Raw genomic sequence first — 12,537 nt, 5'->3', positions numbered from 1 at the left:
CTTCCTTATCATTTTCTTTCTTTAATCCTTTTTTTTTTAGTGATAAAGGGGACAAAAAAAATAATAATAAATAAAATAATAAACTTGCGTCATTTTTTAATGTTTTCTTCCTTCTTTACTTTTTGGGACCAATAGAAATAAAAAGAAGTAAAAAAATAAAACTAAAAAAAATAAAAAGCGGGGGCGATAAAATGAATATCAGCTAATGCAATGAAATACGTTGAACAAGTAAATAAAAGGGTTATGTAAATCCTCCAAAACCAAATACTTTTTAAACTTCCCTTTTTATAGTTAAAATGAGGGGCAATATTTTTAAACGCTACTTTAACTAAATATCATATTCGTCCAACTTCAATAGCATTTTAATTCTCTTATCTGTATCTCTTTTATTAACCATAATCCTATACTCTTTATCACTTTTTACTTTCTTACTATTACCGTTAATCAATCATATATTTTTCAAAACAAATTACGACTTCAAATAAAACCTAACTTTCACATTCCTTTCAAACCACAACCTTCTCTTTAACAATTCAAATGTTTATTTCTTTCCCTATCTTGAATAAACCTGTCACCTGTCTACAACAAATTCTATTTAACTTAATCACACCCCCAAAAACCGTGGAATTTCCACGGGCTCTGCTAGTCTATTACATGAATACACTAAGCCCGGAGGGGGGTGATCGGTTGAACCGTATCTCCTCCCGGGATCCGCCACGCCCGGGCTCCAAAAATCGCACCGCGTGTCGGGCCTGCCACTCTTCACGGACTTGCCGCCGTCGCAGCTCATCACGACCTCGCACGAAGGAATCGTCGTCCGATTCTTCCACCGAAAATCCCCGTAGACCTGCGTGTTGTAGCCCGACATTCGACCATGACAGACGACAGACGCGTCACGTGGGTCGTCTCGCTCCGAACGCCGCGTTTTGATTGGTCAACAGCGGCGCACAGACTTACAACATTTGATATATCATTAAAAACCCCTCCCGCGGTATGAAAGCTATCTGTGGCGACTTACGTAAGCACAATGTTTTGTCGTGTGCAGGGACCTGGATCGAACCCGCCGGAACGATTTTTTTTTCAGGGGGTGGTGTGGATATATTTTTGCTTTTTCTTTAAATCATATTCTTTCCCCGTTCCTACCCAGCTTTATTCTCTTTTTACTTTCAGGTGAATTTCTATTTAGGCCTGTATTATTAAATCATGGAGCTATTAATAACTATGATTAAATCTTACTTCTTTTTAATCACTTTTCATTTTCAAGTTCTTGATTACACTTATTTGGGCAGGGGTGGGAAGGGAAGTGAGATAAAGGTCAAGTGCACATCAACAAAAAATCCTTGAATTAATAGACAAATTTCCCTTTTTTTAACACAAAACAGTTATATACACAAAACAATGGTATGCAAATAGAGTTGCATGATTATGTCACTCACATCACATTACTTTCTAAATTTTGGTTGCATTTTATTATATCAATTTCAGCAAATTTGATATAAAAACTCTTTATCGAATCACAATATGTTACATTCATGGAAACTACGAATGTTAATGGAGGAATTAAAATCCCTCTCAAAATTTGTTGAAGAAAATGAGAAAATTAAAATAAAATATACATGTCATGTACATGTATCAAACAAAAAAATAACACAAGAAATTAGAGTGTGTTTGTCACATAATCGGTTCTGTAATTTGCACATTGACCAAGATGAGCATATAATTGTTTTGTAAAATTAGGCAAATTTCTCAATGTCAAAATAGTAATTTTTTAAATTTTGAATCATAGTTCTTATGAAATTTTCTGCAATACTTTATTTTTCCTTAAATTGAAGTTAATTTTTTGGTGGGGTGGACTTCTCCTTTACTCTTTGCATGGAATGTAGGGAATGCACATATGCAAATCAGTAATTGGACACATGTTCACTTTCCTTTCATCCAGGCCAAAAGTAAGGTAAGATTGCATTTTATTTTATTGAAAATATGGCAACCGACCATGACTGCATCAGTTATGCAATGTGCATTTATAAAGAAGTCAACTTCTTCTTCTTCTTCTTCCTCCGCTGATCCCGGAGATCTACAGCTGGTTGCTGTATTGTTGCATAAATAATCAAAGAGCACAAAGCACTTCCTCAGAGTAGAATAGGCATCGGTGATATACTGCATTTACACATTCAAGAGAGAAAGGAGGTACGAAAGATGTGGATTTTGTGCAGGAAGAGTAAGAGTTTAGAAGTCAGCTTGTCTTGCATGGAAGAAGATAGTTTTGGATGGACAGGTGATAGAATGGACTTAGCATAGTCTCCACAGCAGTCTTGGCAAAATAAGGAGCAGATTGATGCAGGAAGGCCTAATTTTCTCACTTCCACTTGGAGTTCATCACGCTGAGTGTCAAACACATGACAGCTAGCTATGAAGTGGATGGTGTCTTCATCACCTTGATGACATAGGCGACACGTTGGAGAAGTAGCCTTCTTTATCAAAACTAGCCTGCACTGAGTTGGATAGGTCTGACTCACTAGATGTGACCTGATGACAACAGCTCGTCTAAGAAACTGGGAGCTACTGGAGCTGGGGTATAGTGCGTTTGACGCTGGTATATCTATGTTCCTCCACAGCGAAAGAGTAGATTTTGATTGAATAGCAGCCAGTACCTCATCTTAAATCTTGTTTGTAACTGCCCTATTTGAGATCTTCTTCCAAGTGATGTAGGAGATGGTTTGAGCAGAAGAGAGTGAAGGTCAGGGAGATTATACTTGTCCAAGATGAGCTGCCAGGACTTGATAGTGGGGGTAGTCTTGGCTACAGCATGCAGAAGAGTCCTATACTCAAATCTGGTGTGGGGGAGATCCAGTGCTTGTCCAATCAGGAGGAGCTTCTCAAGGTCAACTTGAGAACGAAGAGGAAGGAGCCTAGTGAGAAGAAAGACAACCTCATCTGCTGCTGTTCTAGGCAGACCAAGGATTTGCTTGAACAGCTGATGTTGTGCCTGATCAAGTCTTTTCTCCATCCCTTTCGTGAGGTGTAATACTGCTGCTTCATAGAGCATACGAGGGATGCAATAGACCTTCCACAGGGATGCACAGTGTTGTGGTAGAAGGCCTCCTGTGTATGCTCCGCTTCCTGTAAGCGCATAGAAAGTTTGTATGCCTTTCGAGATGATCTTTTCTGCTGGGTCTCTCTTGTCACTTGATTTTATGATGCCAAGATGTGGATGACAGGAAGATGTCGTTACTGTGTCACTTCCGAGATTCCATGACGGGAGCTGAATTGCATGTTTACCCTTATTGTTGGAAGGTACTACACAGCTTTTATTAGGGTTGATCTTGTACCTCCAACTTTTGGCGTAGCTGTTGGTAACATTCAACATCTCATGTAGTTCACTCGGTGATGAGCTGATCAGTGCGACGTCATCTGCTAGGACGAGGAGGCCGGAATACCTATCCAGAAGGTTGCACCCCAAGTTATTTTCCCGGAGGACTTTCATCAGGTCGTCGATGAATACCGAGTAGCGGAGATAGGACTCCCCCTTGTCTAACTCCCTGCTCTATATAGAAGGGCTCACTAATGAACCCATCCCAAAGGACCTGGCTGTGAAGATCATTGTATAAAGACCTGATCATGTGAACAAACTGTGGATGGATGTATGATGCATCTAATTTCTGGAATAATCCCTCATGCCAAACTTTATAAAAAGCTTTCTCTGCGTCTAATAATGCCACAAAGGTAGGCTGGTTGTTGTTGCTGTTAAGCTCAATGATCAGTTCCAGGCAGGGTGATGTGAGGATGCAAGGGTGTTGTTTCCGAAAACCAAACTGGAGTTCATCCGGGATGTCACTCAGGTGAAGTGAAAGCTCAAGATGAGGCTTCAATACCAATTCCAGTAGCTTGCAGAGTGAAGAGGTTATGGTTATTCCCCTGTAGTTCTTGGGGTCCTGGATGCTCTTGCCTTTGCCCTTATGGATTGGAATCACAATTCCACTCTTAAGACTAAGTGGGGTGTGTGCATTAGTCAGGAACACATTGAATATTAAGAGTAGTAGTCTCATAGCAGTTTCTCCAAGGTTTTGTATATGCTCTGTTATTTCATCTAGCCCACTTGCTTTCCCCTTTTGGAGACTACTTATAGCCTCATCCAGCTCATCTGATGTGATGACGAGGGCTAGCATAGATGACAAATACTCTTTGTTTTCATGATGGCCAGTTTCAAGGGAATGCAGATCTACGCTGTTTTCCTGGGGTGCTTGAGCCAGATCCATGAAGTACTGTTTCCATCCATCAAGCATCGCATCCCCTTGGAATGCCTTTCCATCATACTGAAGCTTGTCAGTTTGAAGTTGTTTGCTCTTCTCAGGGCGCTGCTTCTTTATCAGGTGATGGAAGAGCTTTGTATTGGCTTTGGATGCATGCTCAATACTAGTAAGAAGCCTTCTATGCTGCTGAGCTCTTGACTGACGGAATTTACTCCTGAATGCTTTCTTGTATCTCAGGTACATCTCATGGATCTCAGTGCTCTTGGGTTTTCCTGCCTTCTTCCACTGCCTCCATCCTTTAAGAGCTGCTTGATAGGCTTCTGAAACTTCCCCAGTCCATTCTGACCTCCCCCTTTTCCTACGAGATGGATTGCTATGAGGAAGTTCAAGCGAAGTTCTCAGCATCGCATGGACAAGTTCCTGAAGGAGTGACTCGGCCAAGATCTTGTCTTGATCTACAAAGGATACATTCGCCCGCTACTAGAATATGGCGTACCCGTTTGGCATCCTAGCCTAACTAAATCACACACTTCTGCCATTGAAAGAGTCCAAAAGAGAGTACTTAAATTGATCCTAGGATATTCTTATCAATCATACGAAAGCGCACTCCAGCAAACCAACCTCGAGACCTTAGAGATAAGACGCAACGAAACCTGTCTCAAATTTGGCGAATCCCTCTTGAAGTCTGACACTTTCCGCCACTGGCTCCCTAAGGAAAGAGGGGAGACTAGATGGAATTTGCGAAATAACAGTAGTAATATGCTGACACAATTCAAATGTCGCACTGAAAGATATAGATCAAGTCCAATTCCTTTCCTTGTGTCAATGCTGAATGAAAATAAAATGAACTGAATAGTATTACAGAGGGGTCCGTTGACTCTCAAACATTATGTCTTTATTGTACTTGATTGACCCACCTCCTTTTGAATCCTAAGATTCTGCTAAATTGCATTTATATTTATGCTATTTGTTTGCATTTTATCAACTGAACATGTTAAATATAAAAGTCAATGTTTACAACTCTTTTACTTACTTTAGACCCCCTGGACAGTTTACAATATATACATGAGATTGTATAAAGTGTTTTTACTCCATAAAAATGGGAATCTATTAGATTTAAGACATATGGGGTAGGTGCTCGCATGTGACGTCACAGGGTCGAAATTTCAAAATTGTGAATAGTTTATCTGATGGCTTATCGCCGGACCTCCATCATTGTGCTTTTATATTTTTTCTGTTTTATTCAAAAAGGACTTGATATCGGGATGAACTTCCCCTTAAAGGAGATTTGTTAAACAACAGAGAGACGTGTGACTAATGATTCATATTTGAGCGTTCTAGATTTGCTGTTATATATTTCAATCTGTCCTAATACCAGACTATTATTTCGTTTCTTTGTTCACGTCAGTGTTGAAATCAAGGCCCAAACCATCAAGGCCGAGGCATAGAAATCCAAGGACAAAGGCCAAGGTGTTATATAAGAAAATTATGATATCAAATTGAATATTTTTCATACGCAAAAAATAAATGCATAAGCCTAAGATATTTGATGAGCTGAAGATTTCTAATTCTATGAACCATAGGGAAGGCGGGGTAAAATGAGCAATTTTTTTGCGTTTTAATGCATTTTAGGACTGATATGACTAAATAATATTGTAGAAATAAGTACCTAACCTTAAAATCTAATTCTTGTGAAATTTTCTACCCCCCCCCCCCCCCACAATGAAAGGCACTGTAACCTTTGAAAAAAAAAGTCAAATGGCTTAACTTGCCCCCACACGAGGGGTACGTTAAGCCACAAAAACTATGTACGAAAGCTACGGGACAAGAACCATATGACAATTTTGTTTAGTCTTTTCACTTTCTATAGTTCTCTATAAACACTAACATCCTCTACAAGTAAAACTTGTGAATTTGATTCTTTCTGCCTGCATACGTGTTTTTATATATACATTACCATGTAAATTATCATGGCTCAACTTGCCCCATGTTTGCTGGCATAACTTATACACCAGTCCGAGCTTCAAAACAATATATATATATGTGATAGGAGAAGAATGAGGATCCATACCTGGACTAACAATATAGTCATCTTGTGTCCTTATCACATTTAAAGATGCATATGGGTAGAATGCACATAAAATCTATTTCCCACTTTCTTACTTTTTTGGCTGAACTTTGTATTTTCCCTTTGAAAAACTACCTACTGTTTCAATGTTGAAAACAATGTGGTGGGGTTAGGGGTTATGCAATGGGTCATCAATATATGGCATAATCACAATGTCTGACTCATTCATAATTGGCCTGGGGTGGTGGCTCAACTTACCCCGCCTTCCCGTATATATATTTTTCACCTGTAAACGAGACACAACATACTATAATACTGGAAATTAGGGGAATCGGGGAATTTTAAAATGTGGTTTCCGACAAAACAGTGGTCTTTGATTAAATAGGGCCCATAAATTACATGAGTCATTTTCGGAATTTGTTTATTTTTTTCCATGGACGTTCGGGTGATATGAATTCGCACGTATCCTCACACTTTGGTCAATCATGCTTTTATAACAGGTCTGTGGCCAATAATGTCTTAGAAAATTCTCATGATTCGTATAAGAGTAGGCGAGTGAGCAACTGAGCACACGATAAAATATTAAGTCCATCCCAGCTAAATATTGATAGGAATAAATTTTTAGAAAATAAACAAGAACGCTAACAATGTCATAAAGTTTTATGTAATGTGAGAAAGTAAATGGCATTTTAAAGAAAAGTATTGTCAATTTTGGTATCCAACCACAAAGTGTTCCTCAAAATAGTAAAAGGAACATGGGTCCCGTGCCTTCGTCATTCGGTCAATCAGTGTGCACAGTTTTTTTGCTCGTTTGTTAGGAATTGTGACATTCATGGCTTTACATAATTATGATTGAATCAATTGATTGGATCAGTTGATATCGTTTTGGATGAGGCCCAGACAGTAGGGAGTTTCCGCAATCACTTCGCACACGCTTCTATAACGTAGACAGGTAGAGAATCTTTGGTCAACAGCCTTTCAATGATAAAACAGCCTTTGTCGAAAGTCGGTGAATCAAAACAGCAGTGTCGTCCAGGAATCAGGACAAACGACATTTTTCTGCAATTGTTCGTCCGGTCCGAATCTCCGGACGATCTGCTGTCTCGACCTTTTAATTTCGACAAAAACCTCTCAGCTGTCTATTGTGATTTGACTTGAAAGTCAAAGGAATAATAATGCGTTGTAGAAAGCGTCTGCAAGTAATACGCTATTATTCTTTGCTCATCGACGTATGGAGGATTCAAGTCAGAGTAAATGTATTGAAAATGCCCGTCAAATAACAAAGGCAGTTGGGAGGTCTTTGTCGAAAATTGGTGAACCGCAACAGCCACTTTCGTCCTAAGCTACTTTCGGTGCTGAGGAAAAATTGCAATTATGTCGTTCCTCCAGAACTGCCGTTTTGATTTTCATCAATTTTCGAGAAAGATTTCTTTGTTTTGCTTTGTCTTTCTGGACATTTGACAACATATTTTCAAATGTTACTTACAGTCAATTTTTATGGCTGGAAGAGAAGACGCCTGTATTGGAGCAAGAAGAAAAATAAAGCGAAATAAATTAATCTAATTTTCATGTATTTCTACGAATGCAGACTCTCTATGATATAATATTGAACATTTTCAAGATATTCCAGAAGGTAAAAGCTGGTTCAAGAGAAATGTTGATGGTGTATATTGACTCCGATTATCTCGTAGAGCGAGACCGCCCAGACCGATATACTGATCAAGCTTGATGGTGGAAGGTCAGTAAAGAAATGAAAACCGAGCACGCTACCCGAAAATAAATCATATTCGCCTTAAATATTTCTGCTTGTTTAATTTTATCAGGGAATTCTAACTAGCAATATCCGGCTCTGTGTAGGAGGGAGTGGGGGTAACTAAGCCCCCCTTTTTCAGAATTCCAATCATATGTTTTTAATGCATAACAGTAGAAACGTGATTAGGTGCCTAATACCAGATCGTCACTTGACCTACATTACCGAATAGAAATGAGGACTAATCATTCTCAATTGCATATTAATGAGCGTCAGGGGCCTTATTTGCCCCATCGAAATGGGGCAAATGAGGCCCCTTGATTAAAAAACTATTTTGTGTTGCTATATTCAAAGTAAAAATAGTTCAGATGGTTTGATATACAATCACTGAACATTACTAGTATCACAGGATTAATATTTACTTATTTTCCTAGAGGCCCCCATTTAAAGATTTATTTATTAATCCTATCGAATATCATGGAAAGAAATATAGTCAGATTATGTTTTCAACTGTCAGTTATATTATGTTTCTACAGTCATGTTCAATCGAAAATGAACACTTTTAGTATACATAAGCAAGTGTGGAGATATCTTCACTGCATTTGTGTTGTTTAACAGAACTGATGTAACCAAAGACCGATGTAACCATACACTACTCATTGTATTTTAATGCAGGGGGCTCATTTGCCCCATCAGGCATGTAAATTTCATAGGCTTCCAGTCAAACGAAAAGAAGGAAAGTGGTGACTTTTACTACAGTATTAGCATGTGTAATAATGCCTTAAATGGTGAACTAAGATAAAATTTGATACACATCACTGGATGGGTACAGTACATCGCCACTATTTTGAGGTGCTACTGCGTTTGTGCTCCTCCGCGAATGGGCTATGAGACATTATATTGTTTATACTCGAGATCTGTCTCAAATACCACACAAACAGCATTCCGTTGACACTGATAAACTTGAGCAGTGAGCTAAAAACTAATTGGGGCCTTATTTACCCAGGGCCTCAATTACTCAACTCGGCCCTACATATTTATCTGAAAATGTGCAGATTGTGGTAAATTGCCAATCGTCTATATACCGCAAACTCGTCCACTTACCGAATAGTCTACTTTAATGCCATTCCGTCCATCAACATTTCGTCTAACAACCATTTGGTCCAATCATCACTTCGTCTAATCACTATTTCGCCTATGACCATTTCGTCTCATAACCAGTTGAGCTAGGCCTATATATATATAACATTTAATTTTCATTACACTTAGTCGAAGTGGATCAAATAAAATGGTATATGAACTAAATGGCTATTGGACCAATTGGTTATTAGACGAAATGGTGATTGGACGAAATGGCAATTAGACCATGTGGATAGTGGACGAACTGATGGTAGACCAAATTATAGTAGACGAGTTGGCAATTGGACGAATTTGCAATAGACGAATAAGAAATAAATCCAGATTGCAGTTAAAATCTCAAGTTGACGACAAGGGTTCTGTTGCATAAAAGCAGGGGCGAGTTGGGAAGGGTAGGAAACTCAGACACATGCGTTTGAAAATCTATCGGAATACAAAGGCATTCCAATCACTGACAAAGCACTCAACGTGGGATGATATCCCATGTGGCGTGCCGATGTTAACCCTTCGGAGCCGTATTCACTACTTTTGTCTAGAAGCATTGGTTTGGATAAATTTCTTTTGCAAATTTCAAATAAGTTATGGACAACAAAAAGTAAAGCCCTTGTGATGAATCTTTGTTTTTTTGAAGGGGTATTCCTAATAGTTACTTCTTAGCTTTATTCTTATAAATCAACATATATAATAATGCGAGCGCGAAGCTTGGCCCCGTTGCAATATAAAATTTTGCTCGCGCTTCACGCTCACATTGCCTGTTAGGTGGTCTTAATATATGGAGCTTAAATATCAATTTTGGAAGTCAATAATACAAAACATGTTTCACCTCGGAAATCGAACTTTCATTATTTCGTGTGATTTACAAATTGATTTTTAAAAAGTGTTCTGTAAAAATGTCTAATGGTTTGAATATTAACATTTTCTGCTCGCGCTGCGCGCTCGCAAATTTTGATTGCAGGTGCCTATCGTGTATTCCATAAAGCTTCAAAACATCCCTTTTCAGGTCTGATTGTCAAAACGTATCAGCTAGCGCTGCACACTCGAATTTTGATTGGCTTTTAGGTATAAATCTTGATTTTTTCCGCTCGCGCTTCGCGCTCGCATGAATTGTTTATTATAAAGCTGTTTTTGAAATGTACAGTTTTCAGGCCATAATATCATCAGATTTCGCGCCCTCATTAGGCATTAATGAATAAGATATTAATTTAAAATTCAAATTGTCCCTTTTGTTTCATCTCGCGCTCAGCAAGAGGAATTAATAGAAAGATAGTCATCATTTTCATATCTGATGACATATATATCCTAAGGATGTCAAAATTTAAAGTAATAATAATGAAAAATATCAGCTCTTAAGTGCAGTTCATATCCACCTCACAATTTTCCTACAAAGTGTTTGAAATATAGAGCAGAAATTGACTCTTTTTTTCAGATCGGAATATCAAATAGTTTAAGCTCGCGCTTCGCGCTCGCTTTGATTTTCATGATAAAGGCTGTATTTAGAAGGCCTATAAATCAAATATGAAACACGCACGCGCATGTTTATTCAGATTCTCAGCTTGTTCTCTATTTAAATCATTTGCCAGTTTCAGATCACAATATCATTTTCTTTTCTGCTCGCCCTTTGTGCTTGCATTATTAAGGAGGAAGATCCCTTATTACTCATTCTTTTCATGATTTACAAAACATGAATTTGTAGGTCTAAATCTCAATTTTTGTGTCAGCTCGTGCGTTGCGCTCGCATAAATTGTTTAGTTATATAGCTATCCTGTTCACGATTACAAAAATTGATTAAAATTTTCCATTCTCTTTGTAGAAATGTCAAAAATTTTCAGCTCGCGCTTCGCGCTCGCATAATTTGATTGTTGAAATATAATAATAATAATATACAGTTTTTGTATAGCGCATATCACATTATTAATAATGTCTCTATATATGTGCTTCCAAAGGACTTGGATATTATTACCCCAGCTGTAGCTTGGCAGCCGTAATTACTAAGATTACAGCGCACACGCATTTCAAGGAATAAATTCTTGCCAGGTACCCATTCACATCACCTGGGTTGATTGCAGCACAATGTGGAAGAATTTCTTGCTGAAGGAAATTACGCCATGGCTGGGATTCGAACCCACGACCCTCTGTTTCAAAGTCAGGAGACTAATCCACTGGGCTACAACGCTCCACATGTGCAAATATGCAACGTCTTCATGGCTAAGTGCAAGCAGCCCTTAACCTTTTCGATCAGTTCAAAACGTATATAAAAACTTTCTGCTCGCGCTTTGCGCCGCGCATTATTAATGTAAGGAAGATCCCCAATTATTACTCATGCTTTTCATGATTTATAAAACATGAATAGTGTCTTTCAGTAGGTCTAAATCTCGAAAGTTTCCGCTCGCGCTTCGCACTCGCATCAATTATTGTTTACACTGGCGTAAATCCGTGTTGAGGGGTGGGGGGGATGACTGAAATATTTTGGCATTTTTTTTGCAATCATGTTTTTAGATATGCAAGGAATTGTAATTGATAAGTCCACAGTGGCGTACCGTGGGTCACGGCATTGTGGGGGCACCAGCAAAATCTTTGAATCACTGAGTGAGCGCGCGAAGCGCGCTCAGTTGCTAGTTATTCTGACCTAATAGAGACATTTTAAGGACAATGTCATTGAACGGATATGTATCTCACTGATCAAATTATGCGAGCGCGAAGCGCGAGCTGAATTTTTTTTAATATTCACACCTAAAAAGGGACATTATAATCAAATTTGCGTAATCATGATAGTTACCTGTCTCGCTAAACAATGCGAGCGCGAAGCGCGAGCTGAAATTTTCGTATATTTTGACCCCAAACAGCGAGATTTTAAGGAATATATTTTAGGAATCCATTAAGAGTATGCATATCTCACCATAGTCATCTAATGCGAGTGCCAAGCGCTTGCTGATTTTAGTAGAATTACATCTGAACACATGAAACACTTTTTGTAGTCATTGCAATCATGATTATCATACGCATCTCACTAATCAAATATTGCGAGCGTGAGGCGCGAGCAGAAAATTTAGATAAGTTAGATAATTCAGACCTGAAGTGGGGCATTCTAAGGTTTCTTTGTAGGAATTAACTTGGACCATACGTATTTCATTAACCAAATGATGCGAGTGCGAAGCGCGAGCTGAAAATTTTTGATATTCATATCAGAAAAAGGGACATTTTAAGGACTGATTTTAGGAATTCATGAAGAGCAGACATATCTCACCAATCCACTAATGCGAACGTAATCACGGACAGGAAATGTTTTTATATATACGAAGACCTTAACATGGGGCAATCACTTTTTGAGTCAT

The sequence above is a fragment of the Lytechinus pictus genome, chromosome 7, assembly GCF_037042905.1.
Source record: "Lytechinus pictus isolate F3 Inbred chromosome 7, Lp3.0, whole genome shotgun sequence".
In the NCBI taxonomy this organism is placed as follows: Eukaryota; Metazoa; Echinodermata; class Echinoidea; order Temnopleuroida; family Toxopneustidae; genus Lytechinus; species Lytechinus pictus.
Note: the sequence above shows the minus strand (reverse complement) of the source record.